This window comes from Leptonychotes weddellii, unplaced genomic scaffold, assembly GCF_054177405.1.
Source record: "Leptonychotes weddellii isolate Sample4059 unplaced genomic scaffold, ASM5417740v2 HiC_scaffold_13167, whole genome shotgun sequence".
Taxonomy (NCBI): Eukaryota; Metazoa; Chordata; class Mammalia; order Carnivora; family Phocidae; genus Leptonychotes; species Leptonychotes weddellii.
In genome coordinates this window covers 1-5,833 of record NW_027711132.1, presented here as the reverse complement: position 1 = coordinate 5,833, position 5,833 = coordinate 1, and the positions used below count along the sequence as shown (strand labels likewise).

General features: G+C 39.3%; 1 long non-coding RNA gene across 1 annotated transcript; it reads left to right on the top strand.

Annotated features, from left to right (window-relative positions):
- Window positions 1-128: 128 nt before the first annotated feature.
- Window positions 129-3,565, top strand: LOC145718276 (uncharacterized). The gene is made up of 2 exons (XR_014141692.1): window positions 129-1,469; window positions 1,660-3,565. It is a non-coding gene; the product is annotated as an uncharacterized LOC145718276 (long non-coding RNA).
- The last annotated feature ends 2,268 nt before the right edge of the window (window positions 3,566-5,833 follow it).

Genomic DNA, 5,833 nt, shown 5'->3' with positions numbered 1-5,833 from the left:
CTCCTAATGTCCTCCATGTTATTCCTTATGTTCCACAAATAAGTGAAACCACATGATAATTGACTTTCTCTGCTTGACTTATTTCACTTAGCATAACCTCCTCAAGTCCCATCCATGTTGATGTAAAAGTTGGGTATTCATCTTTTCTGATGGCTGAGTAATATTCTATTGTATATATGGACCACATCTTCTTTATCCATTCATCTGTTGAAGGGCATCTCGGCTCTTTCCACAGTTTGGCTATTGCAGACATTGCTGCTATGAACGTTGGGGTGCATATGGCCCTTCTTTTCACTACATCTGTGTCTTTGGGGTAAATACCCAGGAGTGCAATTAAAGGATTTTTTTTAAGATTTTATATATTTGAGAGAGAGAGAGAGAGAGCATAAGAAGGGGGAGGGTCAGGGAGAAGCAGACTCCCCGCTGAGCAGGGAGCCTGATGAGGGGACTCGATCCTGGGACTCCTGGATCATGACCTGAGCCGAAGGCAGTTGTTTAACCAACTGAGCCACCCAGGTGCCCCATAATGATGTATTCTTGATGCAGGAACCACATATAGCTGGAAAACATTCTTGTCACTCCAGCCTCTTCCTGCACTTCTAATTCCCTGCCAGGCTTCCCACCTGGATGGTAGTAAGTGGGTTAGTAGCCAGCTACTGAATAAATAATGATGCTAGCATTTAGAAGACACAGCAGTTTGGAACCTGAGCACACTGTACAATGACTCAGTATTTCATGACTGCCCATCATTTAAGAGCTGTGTTTCAGTATGAAGCAATGCTGATAACACTGGCTGGGCGAGTGGAGTAGCTTTACAATGTTTCTTGTTTCTTCAGGGACACTCAGAGAGAGCCAGAGGGTGAAAAACAGCCCTGAAAGAGAAATGTATTCAGACTATGCTGTATTGGCAAACTGATAAACGTAGAAACAGAGATGTCTCTGTTGATACATAAGTAAACAGATAGCTAAAAGAGTTGATGTATTCTGGTTTAAAATGTTTTTAGGGAGTTAGTAACTTTTAATATTTTAAAAAGTAAGCAGTGTTACTAAAGGTTTTACAGTGGGGGAAAAGCACAAAGCAATCCATATGGTGTTATTAGTGGAGGAGATAAGGTTGCAAATCTATTAGAGGCAGAAAAAGGTTACAAGTTGGAGATAAAGGACTAAGAAATTAAAGTCCACATTTTAATGTATTCTAATGATAGGTGCCAAAGTTAGTTTCCTCCAGAGTCTGACATCAGAATTCTATTTATAAACATTTTCTTGCTTCCACTACTGCTGTCAAGGATGCCTGGAAGGGAGTATTCCTTAAAAGATAAGGGAGTATTGCCTATCTGTTTTATGATATACCTGTGGAGCAGGGTTTCAACAGCTTCATTTATCTTCTAGTTAGAAAAGAGATCTGGTAAGAGGTCATGCATGTGCTGTCATCTGCCATGATATGCTGTAATCCTTGGTTACATTTAGAGGCTTTTTTTTTTTTAAAGATTTTATTTTTTTATTTATTCATGAGAGACAGAGAGAGAGAGAGAGAGAGAGGGAGAAGCAGGCTCCCAAGGAGCAGAGAGCCCGATGTGGGACTCGATCCCAGGACCCTGGGATCATGACCTGAGCCGAAGGCAGACGCTTAACCATCTGAGCCACCCAGGTGCCCTAGAGGCTTTTTCATTCTAATATTTAAGGGTTCTGAGTAGCAGTAGAAGTTATGGGTTAAATTCTAAACTAGGAGATACTTTTTGGGTAATTTCTTAGTAATGTCTCTGACATTTGTTTAATTGCAGATCTAGATAGCCACTAATGGATGTTACAGTTTCAGTGAGCAGTGAAGTTTATTGTCTCAGAAGTAGAATGAAATAGACTCAAAATTATATAAAATGTTCATCACCAGTTAGATTTCTTAATAGCCCAGAAAAACCTCTGTATAAATTCTTTTAAAGAAATGGAGCTGAACGGGAAGCAAAAGTAGTTAATGGACGATGTTGGATCTGGGAATTCTGAATGAGTCAATTCAATTCCTACAGGGTGTCCTGTCTCAAAGAAATTAGGGCAGTATGTGATGTAAAGCTTGCAGGGCTCCCAGTGGCCTTCCTAGTTGTATTCTTTCAGAGGTAGCAGTGGTCATGGCATCTTCCCATACAAGATGATTTAGCTTGTTTTCTTACTTTGGGGACTATGCACAGCAGTTTTAAAAATAATGTTCTCTGGTTGGTTCATCAGGAAGAACTAAGCCTCATGGCTAAATTCCAGCACAGACTAATCTTCTAATCTTGTCCTTAATTCTCTATTTAGTGAGTGTTGGAACAGGTTTCCAGACTGCTTAAAACTAATCTAAGGGTACAGTAAGAAAAGACAGCCTGAGGGATGCAGCTGTATGTGTGGAACTGTGGTTTGTTGTATTCTGAAAATTTTAGGTTAGAATAAATGGTTCCTGGGTTACCGGAGAACATTGGTGGGTTTACCACTAGCAACCTCCTGATGGAGGTGGGGGTTAGTATGCCCCCACTCCCCTACCTTCCACACACCAGCATTTGGTTGAACAAAATTGATGATCTAGATCATTGAGCAAATGATAGATCTCCCTTAGTTAAGAGTTATTGTCCTTAAATGAAAAACAAATCCATGAGTTCTATAAACTGGGTGTGTATTTTCTAGCTATCCCTCTTGCTACCTGTTACTGTTCTGTGTCGTTATACTTGTGTTAGGACAGTGTATCCAACTTTTTGAATATTGTAAACTACTTTTTGGTATCAGGGTAATGTTAGAGTCACAAAATGAGTTGGGAAATGTTCCTGCCTCTTGTATTTTTGGGGAAGAGATTATGTAGAATTGGTGTTATTTTTTATTTAAATGTTTGGTAGGGGACGCCTGGGTGGCTCAGTAGGTTAATAGTCTGCCTTTGGCTCAGGTCATGATCCCAGGCTCCTTGCTCATCAGGGAGCCTGCCTCTCCCTCTGCCTTTCCCTTTCTCTGCTTGTGCTCTCTCTCTGGTAAATAAATGAAGAAATAAAATCTTTAAAAATGTTTGGTAGAATTCACCAGTGAAACTATCTGGGTCTGGAGATTTTTTTAAAGATTTAAAATTGGTGTTCCTGACTGGCTCAGTTGGTGGAGCATGTGACTCTTGATCTCTGGGTTGTGAGTCTGAGCCCCACATTGACAGCAGAGATTACATAAAAAATTAAAAAATCCCCCCTCCCAAAGGGGTTTAAAAATCACTAATTACATTTCTTTAATTGACAGAGGACTATTCAGTTTTTTCTTCCTGGTTAGTTTTTGTAGATTGTGACTTTCAAGGAATTGGTCCATTTCAGTGGGGTTGTTGGATTTATGTGCATAGAGTTTATAGTATTTCTTATAATACATTTAATATCTATAGAGTTTAGTGATATCCCTTCCTTCGTTATTGATACTGGTAATTTTTGTTTCCCCTGTTTTCTTCTGTCCGTTTATCAGTTTTATTTGCCTTTTTAGACAAACAGCTCTTGGTTCCATTGATTTACTTCTGTGGATTTTCTGTTCAGTATTATTACTGTTCTTACTGTTTGCTTCTGCTTTAGATTTATTTTGCTCTTCCCCCCCAATTTTATTGATATAAAATTGAAATATGGCACTGTGTAGTTTAAGGTACATGACATAATGACTTCCATATACTGTGAAATGATTATCACAGTAAGTTTAATGTCTACCATCTACAGACACCAAAAAAAAAAAAATTCTTTGTGATGGAACTCTTAAGATTTATTTTTTTTAACAGCTTTCAAAATAGCATACAGCAGTGTTAATTATAGTAGTGAGTGAATTATAGTAATGATGTACATATTTGCTCTTTTTTAATTCTTTAAGTTGTTAGAGAATTTTCTTTTTTTTTTTTAAAGATTTTATTTATTTATTTATTTGAGAGAGAGAGAGAGAGAAACAGCACGAGAGGGGAGAGGGTCAGAGGGAGAAGCAGGCTCCCCGCTGAGCCAGGAGCCCGATGTGCGACTCGATCCCAGGACTCTGGGACCATGACCTGAGCCGAAGACAGTCGTTTAACCAACTGAGCCACCAAGGCGCCCTTTTTTTTTTTAAAGATTTTTATTTATTTATTTGACAGAGAGAGCGAGAGCAGGAACACAAGCAGGGGGAGTGGGAGAGGGAGAAGCAGGCTTCCTGCCGAGCAGGGAGCCCGATGTGGGACTCGATCCCAGGACCCTGGGATCATGACCTGAGCCGAAGGCAGACGCTTAATGACTGAGCCACCCAGGCGCCCTTAATTTGAGAATTTTCTAATATAAACATTTGAGTGTCTTAGTTTCCTTCTAATCACTACTTTAGCTACACCTCACAAATTTTGTTTTTCATTTAGTTTAAAATATTTTCTAATTTTCCTTAAGACTTCCTTTTTGACCCAGAGATTATATATAACTAAATATTTATTTCCCGACACTATTGTATTAATTCTTCCCAACTTAATTCCATTATAGTCAGAAAACATATTTGTATGACTCGAATCTTTTTAAATTTCTTCAGCTTCATTTTATGGTCAGGATGTGGTTTATCTTGAATGAATATTCCATGTTCACTTGAAGAAAATGTGTATTCTCTTTTGAGTGGAGTGTTCTTTAAATTTCTATAAATGTCAGTTAGATCCACTTGATTGTTAGTGATCTTAAATTCTGGTTTTCTTGCTATTCTGTCAACATGAGAGGAATGCTGAGTCTCTAATTGTGGGTTTATTTCTCCTTTCAATTCCATCAGTTTTAATTTTTTGTATTTTGAAGCTTTGTTGTTAGGTGCATACACATTTAGAATGTTATATGCTCTTGGTGAATTGGTTCTTATCATTTGGTAGTGTCCTTTATTTTTTTTTAAGATATTATTTATTATTTTAGAGGGAGAGAATGAGAGAGAGAGAGAGAGCGAGTATGAGAGGGGGAGGGTCAGAGGGAGAAGCAGACTCCCTGGTGTGCAGGGAGCCCGGTGTGGGACTCCAGGATCGTGACCTGAGCTGAAGTAGGCTCTTAACCAACTGAGCCACCCAGGCGCCCTGTGGTGTCCTTCATTAGACTTGGTAATTTTTTTTTTTGCTCTCAAGTCTAGTTTGATATTTGTAGAGCTACTCCCAACTTTTTTTTTTTTTTAAGATTTTACTTATTTATTTGACAGAGAGAGACATAGCGAGAGCAGGAACACAAGCAGGGGGAGTGGGAGAGGGAGAAGCAGGCTTCCTGCTGAGCCGGGAGCCCGATGCGGGACTCGATCCCAGGACCCTGGGATCATGACCTGAGCCGAAGGCAGACGCTTAACGACTGAGCCACCCAGGCGCCCATACTACCAACTTTTTTTTGGTTAGTGGCAGTATGGTGTTACGGTTTCCATCCTTTTACTTCTGAGCTTCCTCTGTCATTGTACTTAAAGTAGGTTTTTTGTAGATAGTGTATAGTTGGGTCTTTCTATAAAAAAAAAAATATTCTGACACACTAAATGAGAAAAATATGCAGCCAAGAATACTATATCCAGCTAGGCTGTTGTTGAAAATAGAAGGAGAGATAAAAAGCTTCCAGGACAAACAAAAACTAAAGGAATTTGCAAACACAAAATCAGCCCTACAAGAAATATTGAAAGGGGTCCTCTAAGCAGAGAGCCTAAAAGCAACATAGACCAGAAAGGAACATAGACGATATACAGTAACAGTCACCTTACAGGCAATACAATGGCACTAAATTCCTATCTTTCAGTAGTTACCCTGAATGTAAATGGGCTCAATGCCCCAATCAAAAGACACAGGCTATCAGATTGGATTAAAAAACAAGACCCATCGATCTGCTGTCTGCAAGAGACTCACTTGAGA